At 38.8% G+C, this 16,526-nt stretch overlaps 1 long non-coding RNA gene across 2 annotated transcripts in view; it reads left to right on the forward strand.

Moving 5' to 3' along the window:
• Nucleotides 1-16,526, forward strand: part of LOC310895435 — a 156,244-nt gene that overhangs the window by 126,278 nt on the left and 13,440 nt on the right. For both annotated transcript variants that reach the window (XR_014580685.1, XR_014580686.1), the window contains one exon: nucleotides 14,626-14,719. This is a non-coding gene — a long non-coding RNA (uncharacterized lncRNA). The remainder of the gene's footprint in view (nucleotides 1-14,625; nucleotides 14,720-16,526) is intronic.

A 16,526-nucleotide genomic window follows, 5' to 3' on the forward strand; every position in this document is an offset into this window, starting at 1 on the left:
CAAGTTGAAATAGAATGTTTAGTCATTTATTATTAAAAACTGTCTGAAAAATCTGTAAAAATAATTTTAAAAACATAGAACTTCGGCTAAATAGTGAAAAAAACATGGAGAGGCTTTTTTAATATTGTAATTTGGAACACATAAATTTTGAAGTAATGGAATTTCCTTCAAGATTAACATCGAAGTTTTCATCAACTCTTTTAAGTCCAAAACTGTGTGACAGAGTGTTGTACCATTTCCCTCTCTCCTCTAACCAGTTGCTACATGAATGAATCATGGTCTCAGAAAGCAAATGAGGAAATCACTGTCTCCAGATACATCCAGTTTGAAGAACAAACACAGGAGATGGTGTTTTTAGCTAGGAAAAGGCCAATGGTGAGATTTGTGTCCCCTATTAAAGTATTACACTCACCAATAAACCAGATAATCTGCCAGGAAAATAAGCACTACTGTGTTTAACTTTATATGAGATGATTACTCTTGGACTATGTATATTAATGAGTTTTGAATGAGTGACATTTAATAAAATATTCACTATCTCTTCAGCTTTCTTTCATTTCTTTTCTTGCTGGAGCCCTTTCATATTTGAAAATTAATTATGCACACCATATTCAACCAGGGTGAAAATGAGACTTACATGGAACCTTTCCAGTTCTTCATTACATATTTAATTGTTAAAATAATCAAGCTATTCATCATACATTCTGCCACCCAGTCGTCTGTCACCTTGGAACCTGAGATATTATAGACAGAGAAGACTAGAAACAAAAATTTCATGTCTGTCATGCTGAACAATTTTGTCTGTGAGAGGAATGGTCTCTGGGTATCTGTGTTATATTTGCAAAAGTAGTAAACAGTATCTTCATGGAATCTTCTACACTTTGGATTACATCCCATTAAACACTAGAAATTCTGGCCATGTTAAAGCAAAGTTCTTTAGCACAGAATAAATTCAAGGTCCTGTGTTTTGTCATTGATTTTAGGCAGGCCAATACAGAGTATTTTATGTAGTACACAGTGATCTATCCAACGTTTAGTAATAGCTACCTACTATGTGATGCTGTTCATCAAAAAATTGTCCATGCACTTTGCTAAAATGCTAAGTAATATTTTCTTTGTTTTATGGAACAGAAATCAGAAACTCTAGAACAGTATCGGGGTATAGCAGTAATCCATTAAACATAACAAGGCACTTTGAGGAGCAGTCTTCTATGCAACAAAACCACAAAACAAACACAGGATCAGGGAAGAAACCTACATCTTCTGAGTCTGACTACAATGCTGTTTCCACCAAGTCTTCCATATACCAAGAGCTGTGAGGAGGCTGCTGCGATGTTTCATTTAAATGCAGGGTTCAGTGCTTGCAAGATCAGAAGCCAAAATGATGCCATGACTGCACAACATTTGAAAGACGCAAAGTACAAAGAATTCAGACCTGTGGATTTTGGATGGGCTCCTGGATTTTTAGAAAGCAGAAGATGATAATATGTACAAAGAAGATAGAATATTAATTTCATCAGTTGTTTTACCCAAACAGTTGTCACTCCTCAACTATCTGACATGACAAGTGTTGATAATATCACCAGCAAAACAAGAACGTTGCACACTGCAGTGAGAACATTTTATAAGTATAGCTATGTTTCAGTAGTCATAGAAATCTAACACATTTTTGATTCAAAAAGGAACTTGAACATGGTGCAAGTTTTAACTTTTCATTTATTAGTGAAAACATCATCATCTTCCATTCTAGAGATGGAAGGTCAGATTTTCAAAGGCATTTTAGTGGGAGCAGAGTACTCCAGTTAGTGGATTTTCAAAGCCCACTCTCAGTATGTGTTTGTCTAGAAATTAAATATGATTTAAATATAATACTTGATTTTACATTACCAAAAGGGATTTAAAAACTAGATAGGCTTAACTGGGCTCAGCAATATTATAGCTTTAAATGGCTACTGCCTAATGTTTTAACTGTACATAGCTTTAATTGTACATTTTCCTGCAGTCTAAAGGGAAAACAAGCTTTCTCTTATTTCCTGCACAAAGGCAGAACAAAAACTATTAAAATCTAACTCAAGAGCTTTCTAGAGAGTATTAAATAAATCTCAGCTCAGGCAGACTGTGATGTATTGTGAAGGTCAAAGCTGATATGAACAATGAGCTAGCTACTTGCATAGAAATAATGCGTTTGGATGAAGAAGTTGTCCCTACCAAATAGGGATATGAGCTGGAAAAAAAAAAATAATAATTTGTAAGAAGCACAAAACAAAAGTCACCAACACCAGCCACAGCCTGAGAAGTATCAAGGAGAGAAGGACAGAACCAGTGAAGCGAATGATCTATCTTATAAATTAGACTTCAACTAATGTAAAAGCAGCCAAAGTGAGGGCCCAATTGTTTTTGTAGCCTGTCGGAAATAATTTCAAACCTGACAGGATGCCACAGCTCATAGTGTGATCTCACAGATTTCAGTGGTCATGCTGAGAGATAAGCAGAGAAGCACAGGAAAAACCCTGATAGCAAAAGCACTGCTGCCAGCTTAGCTGTACTAAGAAATTATCATTCACTCCAAATAGCAGAACAGGCAAGCACTGAATGACTTCCCTTACCTTTCCTCCACTCTCCTCCTCCTTAACTGCCTCCCTGCTACCTCTTTCTTCCCCTTTCCCCTCCCTGGGAGGACATGAAATGTGTTTTACGGTAACAAAACTAGCTGATATATCCATTAACAACATCAAAAGAAATTACATCATCGCCAAACTATCTTATAATATCATTAGTGACCTAAATTAAAGCAATCTAATTGCCCCAGAAGACAGCAAACAACCATACACGAATAATAATAGCACTGCGAGTAGGTTCTAGCTCTTCACCAGAGGAGAAGGTGCCATGCACTCGCTCTGTAATTATGTTGGGAATCAACTGACAAAGCTCTTTCTTCAATTACAGATAGCAATGAGCAAAGCAGTTAACTTGGTGTGTGTGCCTCAGGGTGCCGATCGCCCACTCCTTGGCTCCCCAGCTGCTGGTGGGGCCCAGAGGGTTTTGCCAACCTGCCTAAGAAAAGGAGCATCATCATGGCCAGGCTCTGAGGGGGAAAGTGCAGGTCTCAGCATCCCTGCAAAACCATGCTACTGCTGCCTGGACCAACACACAAGGACAAGCGCCAAGGGGACACATGGAAAGGGCTGGTACCTCTGCTGCTACAGAAACCATGAAGTTCCCTTGAGCAGCGCGGCAAGAGGACTGACACAGCCCTGGTGTGGACCAAGACATCTTGGCAGAGGCACGTGGTCTGGAGCACCAGAACCTCTGAATGTGGACTGCTGTTCATTGCTTAACTTGTAAACTTCCATCCTGATAAAGCTGCCTTTATGGCTATTGCCCTCTCTTGGAAAAAGCCATGTTAGCCTGCAGAGTGGGAGCGCTTATCTTGTATAGGTCTGCTAAGCTTTATTTCCACTGACTTTTAAGTATAACCTCATACACTTTGATTAGTATCACTACTATTTGGATTTGCGTAAGATTACAAGGTGTGCACCAAAACAGGACCCCAGAAAATCTATTTATCTGGCAGAAATGGCTATGAATTCCATAAAAGGTAGAGTCTGAATCCCCTCTAAGTATGCACACGTTCTTTAAGCCGGCGGGGAGGAAAGAGAGTCCTGCGAGAAAAACACTAAGTAGGGATTTCAGGGACCTGATTTCATTTCCTAGTGTTGCTGCAATTTTGACTGTCAACAAATTACTTCATTAGCCTGTACTCACTATCCCAATTGGAAAACAGAGATAATATTTCCTTTGTTCAACATATCTAATTCTACAGTAACATTTCAGGACAATAGTCATTTAACAAATGCTCACATTTCTAGGGTCTATCACAATTTGAATCCAATATCAATTTGGCTGTCTAGCTACTGTGATGTAAATAACAACTGTGCTGATGGGGTTCATGCACAACTAGAAGACAGAGTACAGCTCCATGTATCTTTTTCTCGGTAAAGATGCTGAGTTGAGGCTTTCCAAGACTTCTCTGCTCAGTGTCCATCAATTTAACAATCTAATCCAGGTTAAATGCTTTAACACACATTTTTTATTTTTTTTTCCCAGATCCTGCAAATACTTGTACTAACACAGCTAAAGGGCTGGAAGAGGAGGCACATGAGGGGGAGAGCAATTTTCCTTCCAAAATTTTACCCTGCTGCTGGAAAGAGGTAGTTGGCAATGTAGTCCTGTAGACAGGCAAAAGCAGTATCATCTCCATTTAACAGTCAGAGAATGAAATCACAGAAGTATTAATCGGTTTGCCCCAGGTCACACAGGAAGTCTGTTGCAGGGCCAGAAATTTGACATAGATCTCTCATGTCTCAGATCAGTACCTTAATCATAAAATAATCACCAGAAGGCTGAATACATAGGTTCACTGTAAAAGAATAAGTTTTAGGTTTGTTTTATTTATTTATTTATTGCTGTGGAACATAAAGAAAGAAATGGCAGCAATGAATGTCTAGTTTCTGGAAATCTTTAAGTTCATTTACATTCTGAGAAGTGACTGGGAAAAATGACCCTGTGGGGTTCTCTCTTTATTCTGTCTCAGTTACTTATATGAAATTTGCTCAATTTGTGGTTCAAAGGAAGGTGTTTGCTCAGTGTCAGCACAATGCAAACTCAACTGAGGACTGAAAAATCACTCTATTCTTTGACTCATGCATCATCAGTAACCAGAAAGCATTTACAAAAATGTTCCAGAAATCAAAGGTACAGATAAAAGAAAACAAAAAATTAAATTTATTTTAATTTTACCTGCTCCTACTGGTGGCAAAACACTGTCCAAAATCTGGAGGCATAATTTTTTCCAAACCTACTTTGAAATTAAGAATATTTTTTTTCAGTTCAATCCAAGCTATCTAGTTTCCAAGATGGAGTTATCCTCTAAAATACATAAATATGAATACAGTTAATAGAATAATAATGTTCCTTCCCACTTGGTTTTAGCCAGTTATTATTATTAATTTCAGTACAGCAGGAAGGATTTCACTCGTTCATTTTACTTTCTCTTTATGTGATGGATCCTCCTCACTGTAAACTTTCACTAACATGCAGTCTGCTGTGCTACAGGTGCCAGACAGGCAAGAGTGCAGCTTTGCTCATGCACAGATGTGGGAGAAAGGCAAGGCTTATAGACACCTTTCTCCACAAACAGTTCCAGCAGGTAACTCTCTGTCTAGTGTCTACTGGCATTCACCTCTCAGCCCATGGTCCCGTGCCTGCTGGAACAATGGGCCTCATTCGCTAATGAAAGACACAAAGGTGTCCTGAGACACTCCTGTGAACAGGGTTTGTGGCAGTGAAATGCATGGTCAAGCCCAGGTCTAGCTGATTCAGCACAGATACACCTCCAATTCCATCACAAACGAAAATAAATGATCATGTCGTGTACAGCCCTTTCCCTTTTTAAGACTGTAAAGCAAACATCCAAAATTTCATCCCACTGAGTCCAGCCACCTAGTATGGTCTTTTTTTTTTTTTTTTCTCCCTCAAAGGCTTGAAAGATTTATCCATTGCTCTGCTCTATTCCATATAAAGAAGACAAAAACAAGAACAGGTTTCAAGTTACTGACTCAGAGTGTCAATGGCTTGGAATTTTGTACAAGTATCCAAAGATAAACCTTCTTGTAAATGTTTACATCCAAGACAAAGCTGAGATTTTAGTCTTGTGTTTGCACAAATGGGCAGCACAGCAGGAGCTCCTCTCCTCATCTCGGGGAGCTACATACTGCTCACATCCCACATAAGCCCCACTTTGGAAGGCTCTACATCTGGCTAGAATTTGCCACAGGGGAGTGTTTCCTCTGTAATGCTATTGCCTCTATTACTACATGACTTTTTTTTTCCCCTCCTATTTTGAAAGAGTTCTCAAGTTGCTTTTGCAAAATAAATACTAAGAGATCATGACGACAACAAAGTCTAAAGGTTAGGAAGGTATAATAAAACTTAAGAACTGTAATAATGCAGTAGGAGTATTGCAGTTGTGTAGTATTCAATAGAGATTGCAGAAGAAAGCATTAATTAAGCTTCAATCATTTAACTTCTGAGGTAGGTAATGCTACTATACCCACTCCACTAATGAGTAAACAGAGGCCTTAGCATATTACATGCCTTGTCTAAAGTTACCCAACGAGTCAGAAGAAAGGGAAGAGAACTAATTAAATTAACAGCAGTAGTAACAGTAAATATCTCAAGCATGACTTCATGCAAATTCTCCTCCCCGCTTCCAGCAGCTAGCATTTCTGTATTTCCCCAGTTATGGTATTTTCATATGCACAACCCATGGGCTAACCATCTTTCTGCCTTGATTTAGGAGAAACTCAGGCTGCACTCATGTCTAAGGGTATTTACTCCAGGTTCCCCCTGCTCTTCATTTGCCGTGCTGTCTCTCCTGTCCCTACACTACTTCAGCTTCCTCAGTTGCCTCCCTTTTCTGAGGGGTCAGCTGAGGCTACAGGTATCAGAGGAGGATAATTTTGTGGGTGTATAGGTTTCCAAGGAGTGCCTTTAAAGCCTGAAAATATGCCAGCTGGTTGTCAACTGCTTTTTAGCGAGTTCATAACTGCAGCAGCATCTACAGCAAGGAAATCTCTGTATCTGTTTCACATACGAAAAAGCAAAATCTATACACAGTCCCCTCTTGGGATAAAGTTAAATTTGGGGAAGTCTCCCCCAGGAGGAGACAAATAAGTGATGGCTTACAAATTGACCAACTTGATGTAAAATTCCTCAGACTTCATGAAAATTTCCCTTTTCTACAGAAAGCAGAAGAAAGAGGGCTTCAGACAAATAAGGAAAATCAGGATAGATAACTATATCTACAGAAGAAAGAAAACCAACTGTCTCAACTTTACAGAGACTTCTGAGGATCAACTATAAATGAGTTGGACCTTAAACCTCTTGCTCAGACCTCAGGTGGCTCCAGACAGCTGGGGAATATTGGAGTAGAGAGACAAGTTTTCACCCCCATGCTGAATTGTTTGGATCTGTGGGCAAGCCACAGCACTATTATGCTTTGCAGCAACGGTAAAGCTTCTTAGCTGGAACATGGAGATGCAAAATCACTTAGCCTTGCACCTCTTACAAAACTCTACAAGACATAAATGATAGCAATAATACTAAAGGTAGGTAATGAACCAAAGCTGATAAAGGATCTGGCCCACAAATATTTTAAACCTTCATTTTTGCTTAATTTCTATGCTAACTTATAAAGTTTCCTTTTGTTCTCATTTTGATTCACTAGCCATGACAGACATCCACAGCTCCTGCTCTCTCCCATTTATTCCAAGGCATAATGTAGTAATTATACTCACATTTTTAAAGGTAGACATTTCTCCATAGGCCCTATCAAGCTGTGGCCTCATGATTATAATTACTTGATCTACAGACTGCTATTTTTTTTTTTCCATAGGAATAAAATAGCACAGGAATAGGACCAAGGGAAAATGCAAGAAAGTTACAGACATATACCAGCTAATGTTTCTCTAATTACTACCATCAATGACAGGAAATATGAATATTAGAGGTGTCAGAAATGCAAGACTCCTACACCCCCCCCAGCCCCCCCATATTTCCTTTTTTTTTTTTTTTTTTTTTTTTTTAACATGTTGACAGAGATTCAGTGAAACACAATCGATGTTTAGGTTGCTTACTGGGTTATAAGCAACAAGAAAACTGTCCATATAGGTTTCTGTTTATTACTTTTCCAATTTGATTTGCATGGCATTGATGCTTGCTCTTGGGAGTCTATTTTCAATATTGGGGAAGGGTGTGAGTGCAATGAGGCCAAGTTCACGACAAGTTTCTACTTAGCCTAGCTTTCCCTCAGTTGCTTATGACATTTCTGTTTTTCCAGCCTGTAAGCGAGATGAGAACCAGGAAAAGCAAGACTTGGTAATAACACTGCTTACTCTAGCTGGAAAAAACTGGTCCAAAAGAGCAAGCCTGGCTTTGATTACATCTAGCAATCAAGTTGTGTTCAGAATTACTTGACTTAATGTCTCAGGAAACATTAATCTGCACATGGAAAGCTTGGTTCTAGAGACCATATGATCCACTGACATTGGGTAAAAAGTAAAAGTACTTCATGTTTCCTTGTCTTTTTTTTTTTTTTTTTTTTTTTCTGTTAGGTCTGCATTTTAGTTTCCTATTTGGGGAACGCTAACAGAGATAATGGAAAAGCTGGTAAGTGTGCATTTTTATCTTCTAGGTCACTATGGGAACAGTACTAAACAAACAAACAAACAAACTAGAAAACACCAAACAAAACCCTGCAGCAAGTAAACGAAGCTGGATGTAACTTATGTGGGAGTTTTGTATTGTGCTGTACTTAAGTACACTAATCTGACAGTATATATTTTAGTATACTGTGGCAACGAGAAAAATACTTTGCTTGTGGAGGATACTCAATGCAGCAGAAGTATTTAATAATGAGGGTGGATCATAATGGTGATAATTTAAGGTGAACTGTAAATTTTCAAGTACTGTTTCCTCAAGGTCTCCTAGCGAAACGCATACATTAGATCTCAAGACTGTTAACTATGCCACAGTGAATTACAAAAATTACACATCACTTTCAAAAATCAGATATGCTGTATAGTGCAGAAGTGGTTTGACTGTTACTGGGAGGTGTGGGGAGACTAAAGAAGCTCAGGGGATGTGTGTTGTCTTGTTTATGTGACCATGGAAGTAATGTGGCACTGCACAAACTCTCCTAATCCCCATCAAGAGTTCTACTTCATTTGGCAAATTTATTTTCATTTTGATATCAAATACCAGCTCCTTCTTAGTATCTATGTACACCTTTCCACCCCTCAACTGCCCAACTGCCTACCATTGCTGTTAGATATACCAAGAACTATATAGAGAGAATTATAATTATAATAAAAAGCAGTTTGGGGGGAAATTCATACTAATTATGCAAGATAAATGAGGGAGTGCTTAAGACTGTACTCAAGTTTAACAGAAAAATGAAAGATTAAGCAAAATCTAGCAATCTGAAGAACAATCCCAATAAATTGTCAATGATTATTTTGACAAGGTGTCTTGAAAATAGGTATTTTTAAGCATTTTAGAAACCTGGATGTTATTTTATCTTGTTGTCACTGAAGCTTAATATGTTGCCACAGATCGGAATGATTTTCAAATACTTGTCATAGATATGGATTTTCTGCATAAAAGGCTGGAATATACTTAGCTGCCAATACATCCTAGAACTGCATTTCCCTTTTCCACAGGATCAGCCTAATAGGTCTTAGCCGTCAATGTGATTGCTTCTTGTGACACAACCAACTCTTTCCCCTCTGAGATGTTCCTAGATGATGAACTCTAACAAAATGTCTGAAATTGTTATTCCTTCTTGTGTGAATGACCAAACATTTTGTGCTACTGCTGTTCTCTCGTGCAGCATTGCCTAAGACTCCAGTTCTGCCTCTTTGGTATGCATGCTATTTCTCCTCAACCTTAACAAGGCTTTCCCAAGGTTAGGGAAACCTCAACAAGTTTCATTAGTACTCTTCTGCTTTTTATGACATGGTCAATCATGAAAGTATTAAGTAAAACCTGTCCTAAGACCTAGCCTGCAGGAACTTGTGACTGAAATACATGTCCTTTCAGCACAAAGTACTGTCGTATTCCCTTTGATTTGTTCTGCCCTACCTCAAAGTTGTTGACCTAATCCTCCCTTTATGCCTCAGTAATTTCCCATCGATATGATAGCAGTGCTTCACAAAATTCCAGACAGACAAACAGAATCTCCTGCACTTCTTTTGTCTAAGAAAATCTTACCAAAGAATAATATCACTTCTGTCTGACAACCATAAAAATCAATAAATCTGTGGTGCATTTCTCTCTCTCTCTCTTTTTTTTTTTTTCCCATTTGCTTCCATTCTTTATTATTCTTTTCTCCAAAAATGTGTTCCAAAGACTTGTGTGCTGCAAAATCAAATAGGCTTGTAGATACTCAGATCCCAACCTGGAGTACTTTATCCCGGTCTGGGGGCCCCAGCACAAGAAGGATGCAGAGCTGTTAGAGTCCAGAGGAGGGCCACAAAGATGATCAAGGGGCTGAAGCACTTCTATGAAGACAGGCTGAGGGAGTTGGGGTTGTTCAGTCTGGAGAAGAGAAGGCTCTGCAAAGACCTCATTGCAGCCTTTCAGTACTTGTATTAAAAAGAGGAAGAGCAGCTTTTTACTCAGGCACATAATAATAGAACAAGGAGGGATGGTTTTAAACTAAATGAGGGGAGATTTAGATTAAACGTTGGAAGGAAAATCTTCACTCATAGGGTGGTGAGGCCGTGGAACAGGTTGCCTAGAGAAGATGTGGATACCCCAGCCCTAGAAGCGTTCAAGGCCAGGTTGGATAGGGCTTTGGGCAACCTGATATAGTGGGTCGTGTCCCTACCCAAGTCAGGGGGGTGGAACTAGTTGGTATTTAAGGTCCCTTCCGACCTGAGCCATTCTATGATTCCTGTTTTAAAATCTATCTTGAATAAGAGTTACAAATCACGGCCCACTAGTTTTTAAAATGATAATAATAAAGAAACCATTTAGGGTAAATAGAATTTTCCAGTTAAGAGTTTACCTGAGATAAGCAGCATGGAAAAATTTCCCACAGGTGTCAATAGCTGTTCATAAAATTTTAGTTAGCTATCTGGGCACATGGTAATTTATTGAATCAAATCACATTTCTGGAAATAAGTTCCCCATAAGCATCATAGCTGAATAGCATTGTGACACACAGTAAGTTTAGCAAGAGCAAAAACATGGTGATGTTTCCATGTAAAATGCAAATAGAAGATGCCTGACCCAGACCTCCAGAAATCCTTTGTTCTTTATGACCAGCAATTTAAAAATAAATAAGCATACAAATTAGCCCATTTCAGGACTTCACCATGCATAAAGCTTGATCCCCACATATTTCCACCCTGAAAATATCACTGCATTATTTTCTGTTTGCAAAATACAAACTGGCAGAGCTATCTTAGAGTGACTAATATCTCACTGTAATCAAGGACAGCTGGTTTTCTTGCAGGGTTACCAAATTCTCTTCAGGAGCCCCAGATTCTAATTATGTCTAACTAGGAGCAGCCTTCACCTTCCCTTCCCTCCCCACCAATACAAGACACTGTAGTGCAGCACCACCAACCTCCAACCCTTGTTCCCACACAAAGAAATGCAATGTATTAAACATACAATGCATGTTCTAATAAGTGGAGCCAACGAGAGTTAAAGAGCTTGCAGCTGCTGGTACCACCTGTGTCCCTCAGCTTCCAGCCAGAACAATCTCCTCTCTGCAGTCCCTAGTTGTGGCGAGAGATAAAAGAGGCAGAAAGTGAGAGTGACGTGTCTGGCTCGTGTCCTGCTCTCGTCATGAAGGAGCCAGTTGATCTGGAAAGCTTGTTTGCTCCTTTTGCAAATGTGGATGATTATGCCTCTTTCCCCCAAAAGCACACAGATGCAAAGTGGCCAACTACAAACTCTCTACTTACTCCTCTGTGGAGTATGCCCCATGTGCTCATTGTCACAGTTTACCAAAATGCAGTTTCATTAGTTGTTGTTAGCTCTCCTGGATCGTGAGGATTGCTGTGGGATGGTAAACTTGGGCTGAGCAGAGCTTGTGGGTAAATGTGGTTTTGGCAGACAGAAGAGAAATCTATCCTGAGGTCCATTTTATCTTAAGTGGCATTTTTATAAAGGTTTTTGACAGGGAACTGGGGTATTTTTTAACCTTTTTTTTTTATATATATATATATATATGCTGTTTCTTTTCCCCTTATCTGACTGAGTGGTGATATGGACGCCTTTCAAAGTTTGGAATTATTTTCTGGCTACTTCAGTGCCTCAGGACAACTGGCATCTATTCAGGGATCAGAAAGACCATCAGTTGTTTGGATCTTTTTCCTTTCACATGGAGTTTTGTTTTGCTTTTTCCCTTTCCATGTATTCTGAGTTTCATTTCTGAGTTGGTTGTTTTGAATCAATGCCCATCTTGGGACAGATTGTGCCATTAAAGCACTGGCCAGTATTGTAGCCTGAATAGAAGGCAGGGTTGGCAGAAATAGGCAGTCACATAGATTATTACCAATATTACTTCCTAACAATAAGAACTGAAGCTGTTCCTTACATAATTCCTGCTGCATCCCCAAACTAGATGCCTTTCTGCACAAGCTTTTTTTTTTTTTTTTTCCCAGTTTCTCCTTTATTTTATTTTATTTTTTATTTTTTTATTACTTTTCTTATAGTCTAAGCATGAGTGCTGGAGAAAATTCCCTCAGTCATGTTGCAAGGCCAGCACCAATATTCCTACTGTCTTGTCCTTTTATTAGTTCTAAAATCCAGGCTTTTTATCCCTCCCTTTCTCTTTCGTCACAATGTTATTGCAGGTCTGATAAAGACAGCATATAATGGGCACAACAAAAACCCTTTTCCCATTCTGTTCCAACATGGAACTGGCTCCTTCTGTTTCAGTTTAAGATAAACTAGTGATTTAAGTTACAAAAATATTTGAGTTTTGTGGTGTATTCTGTTCTTCTTAAAGCCTTCTAAAGCTCTTCTTACAGCTATCACAAGGCTCTGGTTTTAACACCATGGACTTCCTGCAGACATATCTTTTCTTCCTAGAAATAGTGTTCACAAACAATTTGAAAATTTCTTGTACTTGTCCAGTGTTTCTGAATCTACGACAGCATTGTTAGGGAATTTTTTTCCCAGAATTTTGTTACGTGCTTTGTTCTCCTTTGTAAAATACTCAGTAAAGCCTCCGATGCAGTGAGAAAAGATGCTTGCGTTCATCGCGTTGATTGATTATGACTGGCCTTGGAACAGAGGGAACACAAGGGGTAGTACAGCAAACACTTTAGGGGACAATATAATTTGATACTCCTGCTAGTAAATATATCAAGCAGAAAGTGACCGTGTTAAACTAACAACCTACTCTATATCTGTACTATTACTCCCTCTAGTAAAGAGGGAGTAAGTTGACCCTCCAGCTTTGCATGTTGTCCCACAGCAGTTCCTAGCATTTGATTTTGTATTTGCACTGTAGCTCAATCTTTTCAATCATTGCAATCTGGCATTAGACCAATTTCATTTCTCTTGGACTGCTTCTTGCTTATCCTCTGTATGCACTGATGGCCCAGTCCTATAATGTGACAGATGCTGTCCTGGAGCAGACAAAATTGAACAGCATTGCCCTGCACCTTCCAGGAATGAACCATAAGACAGCCTAGACTTTTCCAAATGGTGCTGAATTGTACTTCTCTTTCTTATCGTTTTCTGTAGTTGTTGTTCTGGCATTGAACACATACAGTTAACATCACTTTGCAACTGATACTGCAATTTCACCACAGTGTTTATTTTCTTTAGGAACAATCGGATCTTCATTTTAATTGTGTTCCTCCACTCCTTTTCCAAACATACTATTTATACAGGCCTTTTAGGGAGCCAGATATTACTCCATCCACATTTCTATAAAAACATGGTATGCCGGTTTGAATTCAGATGCATTTATGAGTGCATGAGAGAGAAAATACTAATGTACAAAGTTGGGTGTAACTCAACAAACCACATTACTGCTCCTTTGAAAATGTGATCCAGTATTTAAAATAATGTTGACATATTAAATTAGGAAATGTTTAAGAGTATTTAACATTTCAAATATATTTTTATTCTCCCTCCTTAGCATATGCAATTATAGATTCAAAACTTAAAGGTATTCACATTGCCATCTCCTGCAAAACATTGGCGGGGGGGGGGGGGCGGGTGTAGTGGTTCTTGCAGGGCGGTACAAGAAAATTATATTTCAATAGCTCTAGTGTGCGGAGCTTGACTAAGAATGTGCAATACTGACCTTAGTTACTCACTAGGTGGTGTTCAGGCAGAATGTTGATTTAAAATTGCTCTAGTTTAATTATTTTTCATTGAAATAATGTTAACATTGACATTCTACAGAACTGATACTTTCATAGTCTAGTTATAAAAGATCCAGGCATTTCCTTTCTCTCTCTCCCTCCCCGTTTTTCTCTACACCCTGCACCCCCCCCCCCCCCCCCCCGCATGGTGAGCATGGTCTTCAGCTTTCCATGTTTCCAGATTTCCTCTTAATCATTAGTGTCTCTGTTGTAATGATCAAGTTAATGAGATCCAATTTAACATCGTATTCTTCAGCTAGTCCTTTTTTACAGGAAGTAAGAGGGACCTTGGAAGCTGCAGTTCTGTGAAATCCTAAGCTATGGATCCAAATCCTGCTGATCTGCCAAGTGTGCAAAAACCACTACTAAACTTAAGAAACTTCAATTATTGCAAAGATTTTCATTTTAGGTATTATTTTTGTAAGTTGCCTAGAGTAAGTACAAACAGCATGAGTTAAAATGGTATCATTTGTTCATACTAACAGAAAATTCTCCATTCTACAGAAGATTCATAACACATGAATCTGTCAGTTATTCTTACCAATATCATGTATTGATTTCAGTATGGCATCAATCAGTTTGTGTGTATAGTTCACTTAGATATTAAAAAGCTGGATTGATTTTTATTGTATTTTATTTTTAAATTTATTGGTATATTCATTTTCAGACTGGATTCACAAAAAATATAGAGAGAAGAACCAGAGGAGACTTCTGAGAACAGTAAATTTTGTGCAGTTAGGGCTGGATACAAGTGTCCACTGGTAAGCAGTTATCGCTTATTTAAATATATTATGTTGTCCTCTCAGGATAAAAGGATAGGCAGAACAATATTTTAATGTCATTACCAAACGTGTGTTATAGCAAAAATGTTCAGCAATTATACCGCACACTGAGATACCTTAACAGATGACATAACCAGAAACAGAAAGATTTGTTGTGTTGGAATTCTTTCTAGTAGTCATTTGCTGTTGAACTGACATTGTGATTTAAACATGGATTTTCTTGTAGAATCACATGCAAGACACCTGCAAACCAGGAAACCAGGCAGTAAAGTTCAGTCTTAATGCAGGAAAACATACATAGAAGTGGGGGGGGGGGGGGGGGGGGGGGGGGCAAAAAAAAGAAAAAAGAGAAAAGAAAAAAAAAAAGAGAGAGAGAAAAAAGAAACATACAAAAGGGAATTATATGGATCCTGGGCCTGATTCACTGCAGTAGCATACCAGTGAAGTAACTCAAAAGATGTTAAGTTAGCATAATATTGGATGAAATTCACGGTGGTAAATCAGGACTTCTTTTGGCATGCTCATGTGCAAAAGGGAAATTTGCTCATTGGATTCTCCTCTCACTTTCACAGCATAAATCAGCAGTAATTCCACTGAAATCAATGGAGTTAAGCCACGTTAAAATGAAGGAAAGATAAGCCACGTTAAAATGAAGGGAAGATGAGAATCAGATTCGCAAAGCACAGTTTGCTGTGATTTAGCACACAAACGAGTGCCTTATAATCTGTTTACTAACAATGGATGAAATATGCAAATTGTCTTTCTGGAAAGCGACCATGAAAGCTGAGCTTCACAAAAGCAAAATGAGGGGTGGGAATGTTCTTAGTTCCAGACTAAGTCAGAGGTCTGATACACAAACACTGCCTCTGCGAGAAGAAAACTGCCAAATGTTGACGACACATGCAGAAGTAAGGTAGATTATAACAAGATGTGAGACCATGATTTGGAATGCCCAACATCCCTCACAGACGCTGGGATAATCCGGCAATCAGGCCCCAAACAATGTGCCTCCGAGCAAACCCGGGGAGGCTGACCATGTCATTTCACAGCATGGGACGTGCCCTAAATCAACTGCAGAGCCACACAAATGCAACTGGGTCCAGGTGGTACCAGTGTCTGGTGGTCCCAGGCAGGAAAAATGTTCATAAATATCCCCTTATATTTAGGAAACTACTGAGGATTTAGATGGCTGCAATTGAGAATCCAAATGTGTAAAGCAACTGAATGAAAGATCTGAAATAACAACACAGTGAAATATTTTCATGTTCATTTACCCATGGAACAGAAAGGAAGAGTAATTTTAATTGGCTCTGAGCAAATGCTCATTTTGGATTTCAGGATGCTGTTGTGTATAGTCCAGTGAAACTGCACCTCATAATTAGACAGACTATTGCCATATGTTGTCTTTAAATTGAGATTTCCTTCTCTGGATTTTTTTTTTCTTCGTTCTGATCCTGATCCAGGATTAATGTAGAAATGCATGTTACCTTTGAGAAGACATCTGCCAATTGCTGTATTATGGTATTCAGGATCAGGTTTACAGTGCAGGACACTCAACACAGAGAGATTGGGATTTGTGTTAGCCATATCCCAAAGCATTTGCTGATGAGCACTCCACATAGCACAGGAGCACGCAAGGGAGAAGGGCAGAGATTATTTTTCCCAGCAAGCTTAACAGCTGATGACCTCTTGTATCACTTCAGTTCCTGAATTCTGTGATTTTGTAATAGATTTGAGAATGGCTGTATCACAGTTTGAGACAATAGGGAAAACAAACAGGAGGAGG

Source organism: Anser anser, assembly GCF_964211835.1.
Source record: "Anser anser genome assembly, chromosome: 2".
Taxonomy (NCBI): domain Eukaryota; kingdom Metazoa; phylum Chordata; class Aves; order Anseriformes; family Anatidae; genus Anser; species Anser anser.